The sequence below is a fragment of the Protopterus annectens genome, chromosome 10.part0 (assembly GCF_019279795.1).
Source record: "Protopterus annectens isolate FY-2018-M chromosome 10.part0, PAN1.0, whole genome shotgun sequence".
NCBI lineage: Eukaryota > Metazoa > Chordata > Ceratodontiformes > Protopteridae > Protopterus > Protopterus annectens.
In genome coordinates, this window is record NC_056744.1 from 28281403 (window position 1) to 28301169 (window position 19767).

General features: G+C 43.8%; 1 protein-coding gene across 1 annotated transcript in view; it reads right to left on the reverse strand.

Annotated features, from left to right (window-relative positions):
• Positions 1-19767, reverse strand: part of LOC122812918 (SAP30 binding protein) — a 1615174-nt gene that overhangs the window by 1088273 nt on the left and 507134 nt on the right. The window lies entirely within an intron of this gene.

Consider the following 19767-nt stretch of genomic DNA (forward strand, 5'->3'; position numbering starts at 1 on the left):
TTTCTTGCCCCAGATGCCAGGTGCCCTTCAAGGAAGTCTATAATCAAATTGGAAGACAAAAACAGGATTCCAAACAAATAAATGAGCAATAAAACAAATACACCATAACAGAAATCCCCAGCTAAGAGTAACATGGATAGGAGTGGACCCTAGGCATAGAGGGGTATGGAGGGAGGGAAAATCCGACTGCAGTTGCATGTCTCTCGGACATCTACATTTATGGTAGGTACAAAACTGTACTATGTCCTTCAAGAATGCAACTGCAGTCATAACGTGGGTAGAATACCATAGCTTAGCTGGGGGAGGAGGTATGCTCTAGGAAAGAGATGGTGTGGTAATCAAACCCTGCAGGACTGCCAAAGCAAAGCCTGCTCTGGATCTGGAGTATAGAGGGAGATGGTAGTGTTTGGAGAATGTATGCATGGAGCTCCATGTAGCAGCTTCTAGAATGTCCTTGGTAGGCACCCCTCTTAAGAATGCTGTAGAGGTGGCTGTAGCTCTGGTGGAATGTGGTCTGACATTGGCTGGAACAGTCTTTCCATGAAAGGAATAACAGAATCTGATGCAATGTCCAATCCATTTAGAAATAGTCTGTTTTGAAATTGCTTTTCCTTGGACTGCAGGGGCGTAAGCTACAAAAAGATGGTCAGACTTCCTACTGGCCTTGGTTCTGTCCAAGTAGTATCGAAGTTGTCTGTGAATGTCCAAGGTATGCAACAGTCTTTCCCCCTTATTCTCAGGATTGGGGAAGAAAGCAGGCAGATGAATGGCTTGATTTAGAGAAACCCTAGATACCACCTTTGGCATAAAAGTAGGGTTGGTCCTTAATGAAACCCTGTCTCTATGAAAAATAATAAAGGGTGGTATTGCCATTAGGGCCTGTAGCTCCGAAACCCTTCTTGCTGAGGTAATTGCCAACAGGAAAGCTGTCTTCCATGAGAGAAATTGCAAGTCAACTGAAGCTGCTGGCTCAAATGGAAGTAGAGTCAGTTTTTCTAAGACAAAATTGAGGTCCCAGGCTGGCACTGGGGCCTTTCTTGGTGGCTTAATGTTCTTGATTCCCCTGAGGAATTGTCTTAGTAAGGGGTGAGAGAAAACAGGAGGATCAGTGTTGTATCTAGCTGAAATAGCAGATGCATGTATCTTTATGGAAGAATATGAGAGGCCGTTCTTTAACATATCTGCCAAATATTCCAAGATGAGTGGGATGTTCAACAATGATGCATCATGTCCCTTGCTGGTATTCCAATTGCTGAATCTTTTCCACTTTGCTAAGTAAACCTTTCTGGTGGATGGTCTTCGAGCCTCTGTTAGTATCCGTTGAACTTCCTTGGATAGAGATAAGCTGAAGCTATTTATGGGATCTCCCAGGCTGTTAGCTGCAGTGTCTGAAGATTTGGATGCAGTGTTTCGAAATTGTGTTGAGTCAAAAGTAGAGGCCACTGGGGGAGGGCCCACCTCCTGGTGTGACATGTGCTCTGTAGTAGTGGGTACCAGTGTTGTCTTGGCCAATCCGGAGCTATTATGATTCCCTTGGGCTTCTCTGCTTTGATCTTTAGTAATACTGAGGTCATCAGTGGCAGAGGTGGAAATGCATAGATTGCTAGGGAGTTCCAGTCGAATGAGAGGGCATCTATTTTCCAAGCTTTTGGATGGTATGTCCTTGTGCAAAATTTTGGTAGAAGATGGTTAAGGTGAGAGGCAAATAGGTCCACTTCTGGCTTGCCCCATGTCGAAGTGAGTTGTCTGAAGGCCTTCGGATGTAACCTCCACTCGTGTGGATCTGTGAAATTCCTGCTTAGACTGTCCGCCAACACATTGTCTTTTCCTGGAACAAACTGGGATTGTAACTGGATGTTTAGGCTCAGTGATTTCTCCCAAAGCTGCATTGTCAGTCTGCAAAGGGGTAAGAGTGGGTGCCCCCCTGCTTGTTTATGTACCACATCACAGTGGTGTTGTCTGTCCGTATCACTAAATGGCCTTGCTGGAGTTGGTGTTGAAAAACCTCGATGGCATGCATTACTGCCAGCATTTCCTTTTGGTTTATATGCAGATGTGTTTCCTTTGGAGACCATTGTCCTTGTATACACCTGCCTTCCATGTGCGCCCCATCCAAGGTCTGAGGCGTCTGTAGTCATGGTCTGTGTTATCTGTGGTTTTTTGAATGACATACCTGTGTTTTCCTGGCTCACCGAGGCCCACCATAGGAATTCCTTTTGTAGGCATGGAATGAGTGGTATGATTGTCTCCAAGTTGTTGCTGTGTTGAGACCAAATGCTTTTTAGGTACCATTGAAGCTTTCTCATGTGTAGTTTTGCTAATGGAACCAGTAGAATGCAGGATGCCATGTAACCCAGGGCCTGTAGGAATCTCCTTGCAGTCATCTGGATAAGTTTTGCTAAACCTTTGAAGTAATGAGTTAACTTCTCTTGCTTGTCTTCTGTCAGGTAAGCCATCTGAGAGGCTGTGTCTAGTTTGGCTCCTAAGAAGATTATTTGCTGGGATGGCTGCAGTCTTGACTTTTGGAAGTTGACTGTGTATCCCAGAGCTTGAAGTAATCGTATGACATAATCCAGGTTTTTTGTCAACATCAATTTGTCGTCCGCTTGTAAGAGGCAGTCGTCCAGGTACGGGTAAATTTGTATACCCTGGAGCCTGCAATGAACAATTACTGAAGCCAGGCATTTTGTAAATACTCTGGGCGCAGTAGATAAGCCAAATGGCAATGCTGAGAATTGATAATGCTCTTGCCCTGCAAGAAATCGGAGGTATCTTCTGCAGCTGTGTCTGATAGGGACATGCAGGTATGCCTCCTTGAGGTCCAGAGTAATCAGCCACGACCCCTTGCCCAGCATGGGAAGGAGTTGCTGCAGAGTCAGCATTTTGAACTTTGGTACTATGAGAAAGGTGTTTAATGCGGACAAGTCCAGTATTGGTCTCCATTGAGATTCTTTTCTTGGAACAAGGAACAGTCTTGAGTAAAACCCCTGGTCTTGTTCCTGTTGTGGAACTCTTTCTATTGCTTTCATTCGAGTCAGCAGAGTGATTTGCTTGATAGCCTCTGCCCTCTGATTTTGTGGTAGGTTTGGCATGCCTTGTTTTCTTGGTAAGGTATGAAAATGAAACCTGTACCCTTGTCTATAATGTCCAAAATCCATTTGTCCTTTGTCAGTCTGTGCCAGGTTTCTGCAAACAGAGATAATTTCTCGCCCAAGGGAGCTTCTAGTTGTTCCCTGGTAGGCGGTAGTAGAGGAAAGTCATTGAGTTTGTGGTTGTTGGGCAGGTGAAACCCCTGCGTCACTTCTTTGGTTTCCTGGCTGCCATTGTCGGCCTCTGTATTGGCCTCTTCCTCGGCCACGTCTGTTCTTACCCCTTTGAAACTTTTCTGGATTAGGAAAGGACCAGTTTTTTGAAGGCCAATTCCTACTGAATCTGGGGGGTTGAACCTGGAGGAAATCTTTCACAGTCTGAACTGATTTTGCTTTTTCTTCGATGGTCTTTAACACATCCTTAGCATTTGCACCAAAAAGCTTGTTCTTTTCCAAAGGTGCATCCAGAAGTTTTGCTTTTACATGATCTGGTAGGGGTTGATCTTTTAACCAAGCATGTCTACGAATCACTGCCCCTGTCATAGCTGCCCTACATGAAGCTTCCAGTGCATCATATCCACACTGCAGGAAGTGATTGCTTACTTGCTGAGAGTTATGTACAGCTTCCTGCAAAGTCTTCCTGTCTAAAGGATCAGGAGAAGCTAATGTTTTTTGTAAATCTTCTAAGAGATAATCCTGATATTGTAACATATGAAAAAGGCAATTTAAAGCTCTCATAGATAAGGTAGTGGATGTGTAAACCTTTTTGCCCCATCTCTCTAATGACCTCGCTTCCCTGTTGGATGGCAAAGGATTTTTAGAGGTGGAGGCTGAAACTCCTTTAGGCCCCTGTGAAATAGTTTCCAAGTCAGCAGTATGGGCCCTGAATAAATGGGAATGAGTTTCTGGGACCCTGTAATACCTGTCTGGCTTGGCTGGAGCAGGAGGAAGAGAATCAGGGGTAGCACTAGAGTCAGAATACAAATCATCCAGAACATCAAGTACAGGAGGAATATAGCTAAGGGCCTGTGCTGAGGCTTCTTAAGGAAAGTCCTCAGGCGTTTCCTAGAATCAGAATAATCCTGACCTTGCCACTTGAAATGTTCCCTCATGGTGTGCAGAACTTCCCCAAAAGAAATATCCTCAGGAGGGGAGGCCGAAGGGATGGAATCTTCTGCATCCGAGTCCTCATAGGTCTGGAAGAGCTCTTCCTGGCTATCAGAGTGGACAGAGCCCTCAGAATCTTCATCTGAAGGAGTAGGGTCAGAGGGTTCAACCCGGGGCCTTTTATCAGGGGGAGGCTGGGATGCTCTTTCAGGATGGGCCTGTGAAACTTTAATCGTGGAAATTAAATCAGCAGCCGTGGACATAATTTGTGACTCCGGAGTCGGCTGAGGTAAGGATTTAGAAGTAACATGCTTTGTTTTGCTGGCTGCCTTAGCCCTAGTGTAGGCCTTAATAGACATGGCCATTGGAGGCCTGGCAGCTCCATGTGCAGGAGTGACCTTGTCTACAGCAATGGTCTCGGGCATTTCCTCGGTTTCGGTATCCGGAGGAAAATCTATAACTGGCGTCGGAGTAATGTCTGGAATCGGAGTAGTCGGTAATGCGGTGTCTTCGGTTCGGAGCGGTGGAGAGACCGTCTCAGAGGGAACCGGAGCACTCGTGCTAGGTTTTGGCGTGGAGTCGGTGGTAGACGCGGGCCGAGGATGTCGGTCCCGGTCTTTTCGCTTTTTGGGGGTTTGCGATGTCGGAAGATCCGACGGCATGGTGTAAGCAAAATTATCGCCGAAAAAATCTTCAGCGAACTCCGCCCGGCGCCTGAGAGTGCGCTTGTTGAAGCGAGCACAGGCTGGTCTGGGCCCAGGCAAGGGAGGCAGTAAGAGTGGAAATCCTTATGAGGTATTTGTTTACCACAAGAAAGACAATTGTTAACTTTTTCAGTAATTTCTGACATCGGCTGAGGCAAGAAAAGGTCCCCAACGGGGTACTTAGCTTTTTTGATGACTTCGGTATCGTAGAATACAGGAGCTGACCGACCGGCACTTGCGAACTGCTTCTGCTTCGGGCACCGCGTGACAAGAAAGACTGAAGAAAATGGCATCGGCTGATGCTTATGTACTCCAGCCGCTATGACGTCGGAGAAAAATGCGACATCAGCCGACGTCGGACCTAGACTTTGGAATCCGGCCGACCGAGGGCTGCCTGAGGCAGGACAACCCACATGTTATGACTGCAGTTGCATTCTTGAAGGACATCGAGACTGTTTATTAGGGAAAATCGAAGAATAGCATGCAGAAACATTTGTGTTCCAAGTAAAAGAAAAAAAAGTATCCATCTTCCAGGCCTTCTTGCAAGGAGTCCTGAAGCAGTATTTTGCCAACTGTTAAGAGTGGAGACAAAAACCTGTTTCAGGTGTTCCTCACAGCTGGATCAATTCCTCTAAAACACTCTGATTCAATTTAAACTCATTGGGGTCTGGGTCCTGCTGCTGTTCAGCTTGTCTGCCATGCAATTTTGCTTTGACAGTAAGATGCCTTTTGAGTGAGAATGTGCAGAAAGGCTATATCCCAGACTATCATAGCTACTCTGCAAAAAAAGCAAGACCTTGCTCCCCAGTTTGTGTATGTACCACAATGTTGGGCTGTCTGTAAACATTTGCAGCAGTTTTGGGGACCATAGATGATTGAGAGTCCACAGCATTTATAAGTGCAAATGTCTCATATGTCTTTTTTTTCTGACTTTTCGGTTCCAAAGACACTGCACTTTAATCCCGATAGACACTGCTCCCCAAACAAAGACTGAAATGTCTGTTATTACAGCCTGTGCTAGGAAATTCTGCGACCTGGATTCTGATAAATTTGTTCTCTTCATTAAAGGACCACCAAGGGGGGGGGGGGGGGGGGGGGCGTATTTTATCTTTTCTTGAATTTCTACACATTGCTAATCTGTATTCATTAGAAAGTAGTAGTCACTACTAATCTTTTTGTGTTTGTAACTCTCAGTATCCTTCTGGGAGCAGACATCATGACCAGAGCTTGCTTTCTTCTAAAGCTAAATCTTTCCCATACTGCAACAGTTATTTAGATTAGAATGCCCATGGCTGGACCGTCGCATCTCAATTCCATTCACTTAGAATGGAAGAACTGAGAGGCAGTGCTAATTCTGTGAGGCCACTGTACTAGTACCACTTACTGTTCTGCAGGGCCTCTTACAAATGTTTTTCCTATTGATGTTACACATTCTATGAAAAAAGCATCCAGAAATCTCAACTTATTGCTGAGATAACAGACTTTTTCGGGAGATATTGCTTTTGTGTGCTTCATTTCTTTCTCAAGTTACTCCTCTCTTTTCCGTCCCTCAGTAAGCCACAGTATTCCATTTCCTGCCCTACAAGGTTTAGTCAGTCACCTATGCATGACAACAGACAGAACTGTGTGGTGTGCCAATTAAAGTGCTCCCTCTTCTATCTTCTTATTCATGTCATCTGTAGAGAGAAATGGGGGTTTAGATTTTCTGGAAGAATTAAGGGCTTGCCAGGGTGGGAAGGGGAGGCGGAGTTTTGCAGATGGTCAGTCACTCAGACTGGTCAGACTGTTCTTTATTTTGGGGAGGTGGTCCTCTCTTTTTGGAACTTCCCTGCCACTGCTTTTTAAACATTTACTTACCAGCAGCTTGCTGTGATTGCTTATTCAATTTTTTTAAAAGGTAGTAGGGGTTGCATGCAACCCCTTGGAAAATTGGAGAAGGAATGCTGAAAAATCTGAGAGATTTCTCTAATCAGCTTACCTCTTTCGTCACACCTTTTAAGGATGTCTGCAACAGAAGGTCCAAAACCCTAACCCTCTAGCCAAGGGGGAATTCAAAATTTCAGCTTTGACATCTTTTAGAAGGTTTTATGTATGCAACAAAGCAAGCCTCCTCATTACAGTTACAGTTGCAACAGCTCTTGGAAGGGCATAAGCTGAATAATAAACCACTTGAGACACAGAAGTAATTATGTTAAACAATTTCTTTTCCTCAGAAGAGGAAACAGATGCCATAACATTCCTCATTCTCAAGACAGGCAAGCACAAACTTCAGCATATGAGCTATAATATAAACCCTCAACCCTAAAAGCCTTCCCATCCTTGTCAAAAGGGATGGGATTGCTAAGAACCAGATGTTTATCAGCTGGTAAGTTCACTATAGCAATAGCTGTTGTGTCTGACCCAAGATTAGTGTATAAAAACTTATAAGACTGAGGAATTTTAAACCTCTACCTCCTTTGTTGGGGCAGCAGATGGCTGTTGGCCAAGTTATAGGCTGTGATAAAAATATCTTCCACTTCTGAAAGAACAGGAGAAATTGGGAGTAGATACTAGAAAACCCAAATTCAACAATATGTAACTCTTCTACAGTGACCGTGAATGCCATTTTGTTCTCACTAAAACAAATGATTACTTCTGGAAACAGTTTCAGAGAAAGAGAATCCTTCAAAAAGGACTGAAAGAAACCATACTCTACAGAATCTGAATCAGAAACTTGAGCAAGCAAAATAAAATCTTTCCATATACAAGCATTTTGTAAGCCAATACTTTGACTCGCCTCAGAAAATGAAGAATCCTTTTTTTATTATTATTTATTACCAAAAACAGCTACACTGGAACAGTCAACAGCCTGAACTACACCCAGAGCTAAGCCTAAAAAATCACTCCTGTCCAATGTGACAGACAGGAGAAGATTTGTGTCCAGGTTTTTGCATCTTTTTGACATGAATCTCTGAAGCAGACCCCCTTTTGCCAAGAAAATTCTTCCAAAGGGCATAGCAGTCTATCAAGGCAGAGGGGCATTCCCTTGCTCTTCTCCTAGGATGGGCAAGAGTTTTTCCCTTGCTCACCCCTAAAGGCACTCCAACAGCCACAGAGGACGTGTCAAACCCTGGTCCATGGTGACTGCAAGGAATAGAGCAGTGAGAGCCAAGGAAAAGGATGAATGGTCTGAGGAACCAGAAATGACCACAGTAAAAGTCACCCATATGTGGCTGAGACACTTTAGCAACCTGCTGTGGTGGCAAAGGCTGCTTATAATTTTCTTTTTTCTAATTGAAGGAACAGAGAAACTGGTAGGCTGCTCCGTGGTTAACCCAGAAAAAGATCCCAAATTCCCCAGGGAAGACTAGCAACAGTAGGTGGTAAAACAAGAAAGTAGTAAATATGTAACTTTTTTCCCATAAACAAACAGTAAAAAGCACTTTAAACACTTGCCATATCCAATGAAAGCAAAAATACAACTTTTACCATAGAAAAAGTAGTTTTAAATTATTTTAACAACTTTTTTCCACAAAAGTAAAAAGTAATGCTTCTGTTTATCAATCAATAAAACCATTTTTCCCAGGTTAAAATTATGTTTTACACAGTAAAATTATAAGTAGAGAAAGTGTTTTTTTCCCTCAAATGGAACTTATTTGCCAGTCAATGGAAAGCATTAGCCGACTGTCAATCCTCAAAAGTCAAAAAGAAAATGAACAGCCTTTGCCACCACAGCTCAAGCTGAATAATGGTCTAGATGAGATGTCCAGGGAAAGCTAGACAGCAGCAGAATCAGACCAGAGTTTTTTGGCCACATTCTTGGCCAGTTGCTGACCCTTGGAATGAGAAGACTCTGCCATGGCACCTCAAGCCAACAACGTCAGACATTCATTTTCAGGCAAACAGACAAGGAGGAAAAAACTAAGTAGGGTCCTGCAGACAAATGCTTGGCAGATAGTACACTGTATATGGTTATGAGAAGCACCCACACAAAAGAGAAACTGTCCATGATGCTCTTTATGAGGAATCTGCCTCCCACACGGACGCTTTCCCTTTCTGGATGATATGTAAAACAACAACACTAAAATAAGAGAGATAAGAATGCCAACAGGGCACTTATCTGAAAACAGCTCAGTACCCAGCACAGAAGAGTGTTCAAATCAATATTCAATGATGGCATCTGGACTGGCAGCAAAGTTGTTCTGAGGTGTGTGCATCCATATGTCACCTTTATGGCCCAAAGTCCTCCGCAGGGTGCACGTATGTCACATGTGACACCTGTAAACTCTAAAGGCTTTGGTGTACTGGCCGGATGTTGGGCTATCCTCGGCTGGAGATCCCTTACATAAGGAATACTTCCATAAGGAACACTGCAATAGTGATATGGAAGGACATCTTATATTGCAGTAACAGTCATCACAAAGATTCTGGTAGTACATTAAGTAAGAAAGATAAGAAAACCACAGAAATACAAACATCTGTTGTAAGAACCCATCCAGAGGCAACCTTTTCATGCCTGAGGTCTGAGCCTCAAAAGGAGTCTTAGGTTTGGCACCCACCAGGGTTCTATAAACTGAAGGGTGGACACCCCCAAGATCTGTTTTTATAATCAGAGTACAGTTGTCTTCCTTCACAATAAATATAGGCAAAATGCCCTGTCTTAACTGATCAGCGAAAATCTCTTTGGGTTGGATGAAACCTTCTCTTCAGAGTTAACAGTACTTCACGCAGGTGAAACATGATGCTTTTTAGGAGGCATGTTAGCCTCCTGAACAGCATCACCACAAGCTTCTGCAAAAGCAGATTTTAGGTCCTGAGGCCAACTGAGCTCCTCCCTGTTGCCAACACTCAGGCTTTGAAGGTCCATCAGAATCATCAATCTCCTTTGCCGCCTTTAGCTTCTTTTCTTTTAAGGGGACACTACTCCCAAAAGAAACAGAGGACTTGGGTTCATAGGTTTATACTAGGCTATCTGCCCTAAGGCATTTATAAGCCTAGCCCAAAGTTTTGTGGCTTACGCCACCCCTTACATGAAAAAATACTGTGCCCATTAGTTTGTTGTGCCTCTGTCCAGCAGTGACACAGAGATGATTCCCGTGGGTAAACCTACGATCTCCCATCCACAGGTCAAGATTTCTCTTGAACAGAGCCAGCGAGGTGCTCTGCCTCACACGGACCGGGATTTTATTCCACAGCATAGGGAGTCTAAGTGATAAATCTATCCAACCAGCACGTCCTATTTATATCCGTGCTAAGGTTTAAGTCGCTTGCTCTAGTGGTTTTGGTGGATTTGGATTTTTTGAGGTGGAGCATGTCCATTAATTCCGGGTTGGACATGGCCTTGTATGTCAGGCACATGTCACCTCTGAGCAGATGGTATGCGACTGAATAGAGCTGGAGTTTCTTCAATCTGGCAGCATATGACAGATTTTGGAGTCCCTTTATCCTTTTGGTGAGGAACTTTTGGGGTGTCTCCAATTGCTGCAGATGTCAGGTGAGATACATCCCGAATGGGGCATTGTACTCGATCATTGGTCTGATAAGTGAAGAGTACAGGGGAACAATGACCTCACTAGATCTGGATGTGAATCCCTTCATGATCAGGTAGGCAATGTAGAAGGTCTTTCTAACCACTTTAGCAACGTGAGTGTCAAAAGAAAGGCCACTGTCAACCTGGGTCCCCAGGTCCCTGATGACCTCTTCTGTGCTTAGTGGATTGCCACCTATATGGTAGCTTGGGGTTACCTTGTTTTTCCCGAAGGGTATGACTATACATTTTTTGGCGTTTAACTTCAGGCCATGGCTCTGGCACCAGCTATCTGTTTCCGTGAGTCCCTTCTGAAGGATATCCATGTCCGATGCACTTTCCACTATGGCGCCCAGTTTGCAGTCGTCTGCAAACTTTGTCAGTCAAAGTCCTCCCATGTTGGCCTGTACTGAGAAGTAGATGCCGAACAATAGGGGGCCAAGGACCGAGCCCTGTGGGACACCACTTGTGACCGGCTTGGAGTCTGACATAGCGCCAGCAACTCTAACCCTGTGGGTTCTGTCCTTAAGCCAGTTTGCAACCCATCTTGTGACATATGGGATTACATTTAAGCTGGTAAGTTTTTCTACAATACCCGAGTGGGGTATTGTGTCGAAAGCCTTTGCAAGGTCAAGGTAGGCTGTATGGACTGCCTTTCCTTCATCAATGGCCTTGGTGACCGTTTTGAAGAAGTCGACCAAGTTCAAAAGGCATGATCTGCCCTTGACGAAGCCAAACTGGGTCGGGTCCAATGTCTGCAAGTCCCTTATATCTTTGTTTATGAGCTCCTTTATGATCCTCTCCATAGCTTTGCAGACTAGACTTGTTAAGCTTATGGGGCGGTAATTACCAGGGTCCGTAGAGGCACCGCCTTTGTGGAGTGGGACCACAGTTGCCGTACGCCACTTCTTGGGCACGTATCCTGTGGTAAGGCTGAGATTAAACAGCTGCCTTATGTGCGGGTTTAATTCCTCATTTAGCTCGTGTAGCACACAGCCGGGGACACCATCCGGTCCCATTGATGCTGTGTTTTTAGCTTTAGAGAGAGCAGCTTTCACCTGCGCATTTGAGATGTCTGGGAGGCTACACTCCGCTGGGATAGTTCTTTCTCCTTTAGGGGGGGAGAGGGGCGTGAAGTTTGCACTGAACCTGTCTGCCAGTATGTTGGCAATGTCTGTGGGTTCATTGATTTTTGTATCATTTTGGACTAATGCTGAGCATATCTGGGAGTTTCCACCCAGGTTCCTAACATAGCTGAAAAAGGCCTTATGATTGTCCTTTGAATCCATGGCAATTTTTCTCTCAAAATTGGCCTTAGTTGATTTTATGAGTGCTCGTATTTTTTTACTAATAGTGATCAGGGGTGACTTCCCTTTTATGGATTTTGTTCTATCATGTAATAGCTTTCTCCTCTTATTGTAAAGTTTAATGGCTGGGGTCCACCAGACTGGATGTTTGCCCTTTGTGGAAAGAGTCTTGGTTTTATTTGGGATTGCCTGATCCATGCAGTCCTGGAGGTGTTCATAGAAGGCATTTGTAAGGGCTTCCGCAGCTTGGGTTGTGATTTCCACTGGCTCAGGGGCCTTGAAGGATACCACACCAGTCTTGAGTAGTGTGAAGTTTGCTTTAGAGAAGTTCTTCACTGTGGTCTTTTTTGTTTGGGGTGGGGGCGGGATGTGGAATGTGGATTTCCAGTGAGATTAGTTTATGATCAGATCTTACCAATGAGGGATATACTTCCGGTGTGGAGCATTTTGTCCCCATGTTTGTGATAATGAGATCTAGTATATTTTCTCCTCTCGTGGGAACAGTGACTAGCTGTTCCATGGCATTTGAATTTATGAACTCCAAGAACCGTTGGGCTAGAAAGTTAGGGCTTGAGTAATGTTCCCAGTCTATATTCGGGTAGTTGAAGTCACCCAATATGATGGTGTTTGGAGATACATTTATACCCTCCAGTGTCTTCAGGAAGGCTGTGTGGGGTTCCTGAGTTTGAGAGGGTGGACTGTAGCATGCTACAATTTGTAGAGCAGTTTTGCCTATGGTTAGTTGCACCTGGATGGTTTCAAGCTATGCGTTGCCACCAACCTGGAGGTGTGGGTATCCTTTATGAATATGGATACACCCCCTCCTTTTGTGGTGTGGTCCGGGTTTTGGGGCCAGAACGCATGATATGAGGTAAAACCTAATAGTGCCGGGGTGCTCTCGGGAGCCTTGAACCAGGTTTCAGTTACAGCACAGACATCGATGTTCTCCATACTGAGAAGGGCCTCGAGTGCTTAATCTCGCATATAAGGTCAGAGCCTAAATTCACAGATCCCACAAGCAGTAACAAGATGTTCGAAGCTCTGGCAATATTCACAATTTCCATGTTTGTATTTCAACAAATCCACTGTCTACAGGAAACCTGATACCCCTGTAATGAAGTGGGATGCCAAAAAATACCTGCCTTAAGTAAAACAAAAGAATAGTAATTACTGGGCATCAAGTAGATAAGGGTTACAGTCTCTATACAAATAGAAAGGAAACTGCCCAACTGTTTTACTTACTCAAACACTGGGCTCAAAATCACAATCTAGCCTGATATGCAGGGCATTTGATCAAACTAACATGAAATGTAAGTAGCAAGAAAGAACTGGTGGACAGACATCAGCCTTTACACCAGCAGCATGGAGACATCCACAGGGAAGGTGACTCTGGCCAAACTAGGGATGTTTGGCTCAAAATCTGGTGGATCAGACCTGCCACTTTTGGTAGACTTCCCTGAAGCAATGAATGCAGCAATAAACTGCAAAATGATTATCATCTGCTGTGGGATAAAGTATTTCACTCTTCACAGTGAACTCTGAAAACAGGAACCATCACACAGAATACAAGACCTGGCTCTGCAGCACAGATGGAGAAAGTCCTTGCAATAATTAAGTTAACCTAGACTTGATTAGTATCTTGGAGTACTGGAGTAGTCAGTTGGCATGGTCTAGGAACAGGTTGGCACATGCTCCACTTAATCAGGTGACACCCTACACTTTGTATGAGCCAGGACAGGCATGATGGAGTGAACTTGCCAGAAGGAACATTTCCTCCTAGCTTGGCACAGTGCATACCTGCCAAAAAGGAGAGGGGTTAGTAGCTGAATCACAGATATGCAAGACTACCAACAGGATGAGGGCCTGTGACTCCTGTTTCTCACATTCCGTGCCCACTGTCTCAAACACCAGCAAACTTTGAGGGAGCAGGAATGAATGGGTCAATGGACAGAACAGAGCTCAACGGTCAAAGGGAGATCAAGAGAACAGCAGCATTAAAACATCTGTATGCATTAAAAGTACAAAACGGCATTGTGTGGTTGAAAGCAATGTGGCTATCAAAATGACAAGCCAGATCATTACATTAGCAAATGGAACAGACTGGATGCTAATGAACACAATTTGAAAAACTGGTCTCAAAAGAGGCAACATAGTACAAAAATGGAAATATGACCATTTAAACCAGTCTGTGACATACGAATGTGGTAAATAAACTGAGTCAGTGTACAACAAAACAGGTTACAGTTTACAGTGATGTACCAGTGTAAGCAACATCTCTACTGTAGAAACTTACTAGCATCTTTCGGACAAGTACCTTATCTGCAAAAACACAAAAGCAAAGAAAAAAATACTCCAGTCACAATTTATGTTTGTTCTACAAAGGCCTCAAATTTCCTGACAAGTACCTTTCCTAAGTAAAATAAAGGAATGCGCACTGCAGCAACAGGAAATTAATATACCCTTACACATAGGAACAAGTTTCAGTGTCTTTATTATTCTTGGCGTACAGCAAAACTAAGACAACCTAATCCTCTAATGAATGCATACATATACTTTTCAAATTTCATTCTTTCATTTTTCTCAAAAACAACATCATGCTCCTTTCTTTCTAAATAAAAAAAAAAAACTAGATGATGTCACCACAAATATGCCAGAAATAACCACAAGGCCACACTGCATCTTAAAACAATTACCTTGCATTATATAGTTTTATTTATATTTTACTAACTGGGCTTTCCTTATTGGGTAAGACACATTTACAGATGGGGACATGCACAGAAAATTTCCGTGGTAACAATCCTTACAAACAAGCTACAAAAGTATAGCAGCTATTACAGCAGCACATAAATCTTTCCACACAGTTAAGAATTTATCCAACATTCACATCCCTATATGGGACCAAAGGGTCAGAATGCAGGCAGGATAAAATCAGCAAGCAAATTAAAGTAGTATTGCTGGAATGGAATCTATCCTCATGTCGTGGTGAGTACCTTCATGAGGTGGAGCAGGTTTTCACCAAGATGAAACTTGCATTTAGACTGTTTTTTTACATAGCATTTACCATACACAGAAGAAAGTTAAAAATAAAAAGACAGTTGGGTGCAAACGTCACGGGATAAAATAACTGTCCAATCCTGGAAGGAGCACTGGTGCCAGGACTGGGGGAAAAAAGTGTCAAGTCCACAAGAGACGGAAACATTTGGGTGCCAAGATGGCTGCATATTGAGTAACAGCTTAATTTCAACTCTCCCAGTGTGAAAACAGAAACTCATGAGAGACTCAGTAAATTTGTATTTTTGGGTAAATTTCAGTAAATGGCTAGTACGCGAACTGCCTGGATGCCAGCAAAAAAAAGAAATTCAGAGAACCTGAAAGTTTATCAGTCACAAAAGGTAAGGAAAAAACACTGACTGGAAAGAATTCTGCAGCTGTTCAGCAAAAAGCAGTGCAAGCCAAAGCTTTGTAGCAAGACACGGCTTCCAGTAACTTGGAGGAAAAAATAAGTCAAATGTACTCACAGCTGGCTAAAATAAACAAAACACTGAAGGAGTATATCAACTCAATTAGCAAAACACTGGAAAAAAAATGGAAGCTTTAAACATATTCAGATTACGTGAGCATGGAGGGAAAAAGTACAGTTTTGTACCTACCATAAATGTAGATGTTCGAGGATCCACATTGCTGCAGTCCTAACTATTGGGTAGTCCGCTGTCCAGTCGGCCCGAATACCAAAGTATATGGCTGACGTCGGTCACGGCGCATTAGACTGACGTCAGTACGTCAGGGTACTAATGCGCATGACCAACGCCATATCCTCAGTCTTTTCTTGCCCCAGATGTCAGAAGACCCTAAAAAGACAAGGCCAAAACCAAAACACACCAAACATACCTGCACCAAAAATATATACAATATATACAAAGGTACCAGAATATAATCTCACCTACACAACCACCCCTAAACACAGAGGGAAGGAGGGAGGGTAAATTGGACTGCAGCAATGTGGATCCTCGAACATCTACATTTATGGTAGGTACAAAACTGTACTATGTTCTTCATTCCACATTGCTGCAGTCCTAACTATTGGGTAGAATCCCAAAGCAGAGGTAAGGGAGGCTGGCAAATTATAAGGAAGCAGGAGCTGATAACATGCCTTGCAAAATAGCTGTGGCAAAACCAGCCCTAGACTTAGAGTAGAGAGGAAGGTGATAATGCTTAGAGAAAGTATGCACTGAACTCCAAGTAGCTGCCTCCAAAATATCCTTAGTTGCCACCCCTTAGAAATGCTGTTGAAGTGGCAGTAGCCCTAGTGGAATGAGGCCTAATCCCAGCTGGAATCTCCTTGCCATGATGGGAATAACAAAATGCAATGCAGAACCCAATCCACCTAGAAATAGTTTGTTTTGACACAGGCTTGCCCTGCGAACTCAAAGCAAAAGAAACAAACAACTGCTGAGACTGTCTAAAATCCTTAGTCCTGCTTAAATAATAACGCAATTGCCTGTGTACATCTAAAGTGTGCAAAATCTTTTCCCCTTTATTTTGGGGATCTGCATAGAAAGTAGGCAAATGAATAGTTTGGTTTAAAGCCACACTAGAAACCACCTTAGGCATAAAGGAAGGATTAGTACGTAATGATACCCTATCCTTATGAAAAATCAAAAAAGGCTCAACCGCCATAAGGGCCTGTAACTCAGAAACCCTTCTTGCAGAAGTAATGGCCAACAAAAAAGCAGTCTTCCATGACAAGTATTTCAGTTCAGCAGTAGCCGCAGGCTCAAAAGGTTGTAGAGTAAGTTTCTCCAACACAAAATTGAGATCCCAAGCAGGAGTAGGAGCTCTACGTGGGGGCCTGATATTCTTTGCCCCTCTAAGAAATTGCTTGAACAAAGGATGTGAAAACAATGGTGGGTCACAATCATAGTGAGCTGAAATTGCTGCAGCATGAATCTTAATGGAAGAGAAAGACAAACCTTTGTCCAATAACTCAGTAAGATATTGAAGAGCCACACTCAAATTAGGCTCCGAAATCTCCAAATTATTTGCTGCAGTCCAAAATAAAAATCTCTTCCATTTTTCTGCGTACACTTTCCTTGTACTAGGTCTTCTGGCTTCCATAATCACATTTAAAACTTGTTGAGGAAGTTGAGACCTGCTGTCTTTCAAAACAGAATATGCCAGGCTGTTAGATGAAGAGAGTGAAGCTTGACATTGAGCAGACGACCGTCCTTCTGAGACAACAGATGTGGAATCAAGGGTAAAGGCCATGGAGGCTTCCTTACCAGACTCCTCAGTAATGGGTACCAGTGCTGCCGAGGCCAATCGAGCTATTAAAATCATCCTTGGCTTGTCTTGTCTGACCTTTAGAAGCACCTTTGGGAGAAGAGGAAGAGGTGGAAAAGCATACACATGAAGATTTTTCCAACTGAAAGAAAGAGCATCCACTTTCCAAGCTGTGTGATGAAATCCTTCGTGCAAAACTGTGGCAGCTGGTGGTTTAGTGGAGAAGCGAACAGATCTATGTCTGGAGTTCCCCATGACACTGTCAATTTTGAAATACATGAAGATCCAGTTTCCACTCGTGGGGATCCATGATTTGCCTGCTTAACACATCTGCTAAGGAGTTCTGTGCTCCGGCAGAAACCTTGCCTGAAGAGTTAGTTGCAAGCTGAGCGCAGTCTCCCATAAAATCATTGCTTGCCTGCACAATGGGTAAGAATGTGTTCCCCCTTGTTTGTTGATGTACCACATGACAGTTGTGTTGTCTGTTAGAATCAACACCTGCCCTGGAAGAAGTAACTCCTTGAAAGCCATTAATGCAAACTGGACTGCTAACATCTCTTTCATGTTGATATGTAGATGCTGTAGTCTGGCAGGCCACTTGTCTTGTATCCACTTTCCATTTAGATGAGCTCCCCAAGCTTTGTCTGAGGCATCTGTCGTTAAAATCTGACTCGCCTCTGGCCGGGTCACAGAGAGTCCCTTGTTTAGGTGACATTCCTGAGCCCACCACAAAAATTCCTTTTGAATGCAAGGTATTATGTGAATGACAGTGTCTAGATCCTGGCAGTGCTGTGTCCATACATTTTTGAGATACCATTGTAGCTTCCTCATATGCAGTTTGGCATTGGGAAGCACCAGAATACAAGATGCCATGAACCCTAAGGCTTGAAGGACTGTCCTTGCAGTCAGCCCGGACTGAAGAGATAGTTGATGGAAGTAACTGGATAGATTCTTTTGTTTGTCCGGGGTTAAAAAGGCCATCTGGGCTGCTGTATTCAGTCTCACACCCAGAAAGCACATGTCTTGAGAGGGTACTAGACTGGACTTTATTTCGTTCACAGAATACCCTAGGCATCTTAGCACTGCTATAACATATTCCAAATGCTGTAGAAGGTCTTCCTTTTCTTGAGCCAGAATCAGGCAGTCGTCTAAGTAAGGATAGATTTGAATTCCTTTTAGTCTGAAGTAAGCTATCACTGGAGCCAGAACCTTTGTGAATACTCTGGGCGCAGTGGATAAGCCAAAGGGCAATGCAGAGAACTGATAATGAGAATTTCCAGCTCGAAAACGCAGATACTTCCTGCAACTTAGCCTTATAGGCACATGAAGGTAAGCCTCCTTGAGATCTAAAGTTACCATCCAGTGATCTTTGCCCAGCAGAGGTAAAAGCTGTTGTAACGTCAACATTTTGAACTTGGGAATGTCCAGATAAGTGTTGAGGATAGATAAATCCAGAATTGGTCTCCACGTGTTCCCCTTCTTTGGTACTAGGAACAGGCGAGAATAAAATCCTAGGCCCCTTTCTGGCACAGGAACTGACTGAATGGCTCCTATTTGGAGCAACAGAGAAATTTGCTTGTGAGCCTCTGTTCTTTGCAGAGGAGGAATGTCTGGCATGCCTTTGAAAGGAGGCAAGGTATGGAAATAAAACCTGTAACCGTGGTGAATGATATCCAGAACCCATCTGTCTTGGGTAATTAAATCCCAATTTTCTTTGAAAAGAGACAGCCGTCCTCCTAGAGGTGCTGCCAGGCGAGAATGTACTGGCAGCTGAAAAGGCAGGTCATTGGGTCTGCTTACGAAAGGACTGACTCCTGCCCTCACCAGAAGTCTGAGCAGGTGAACTCCCTGTCCTAGGCCTAAAAGAACCTTGAGCTCTGCCCCTACCACGTCTAGACCTACCCCTAGACTGGGAATCATAAGCAGGATAAGTCCACCTCTTAGTAGGCCAATTTCTACTAAACTTGGAGGCTGCACCTGCAAAAAATCTTTAACAGTTTGCATAGACTTAGCCTTGTCCTCCATTTTCTTTAAAACTGCTTCAACAGGCGAACCAAACAACACATCAGACTGTAAAGGAGCATCCAAAATCCTTGTCTTAACATGCTCAGCTAAGTTCTGATCTCTCAACCAGGCGTGCCTACGAAGAACAGAACCAGTGGCAGCCACCCTCGAGGAGGCCTGCACAGCATCAAAACCACACTGCAAGGAATGTTTACCCACCTGTTCAGACACATGAACTAAATCCTGCAACTCTTTACACACAATACCTTCTGCCAGAGCATCCACCTTAGATTTCAATTGTGAAAGGAGGTAATTCTGATATTTTAACATGTGAAACTGACAATTCAATGCCCTCATGGCTAAAGTGGAAGAAGTATACACTTTCTTTCCCCATCTATCCAAAGCCCTTGACTCTTTATCAGGAGGAACAGGATTTTTAACCACAGAAGCCTTCACACCTTTAGGCCCCTGAGAGACAGTTTCGGGTCTGCCCTAGGACTCTTGAAAAGATACTTATGAGCTTCAGGCACCCTATAGTACCTATCCGGTTTAACTGGTGCAGGAGGCAAAGAATCAGGATTCAGGGAAGCCTCTGCAAAACATCTTCCACCACATTCAGAACCGGAGGTATAGCTAAAGGCCTATGCTGGGGTAAAAGAAGAATTCCCTAAGCCTCTTCCTGGAATCAGAGAAATCTTGACCTTCCCATTTAAAATGCTCCCTCATGGAATGCAGAGTCTCTGAAAATGAAAAATCCTCAGGAGGAGAAG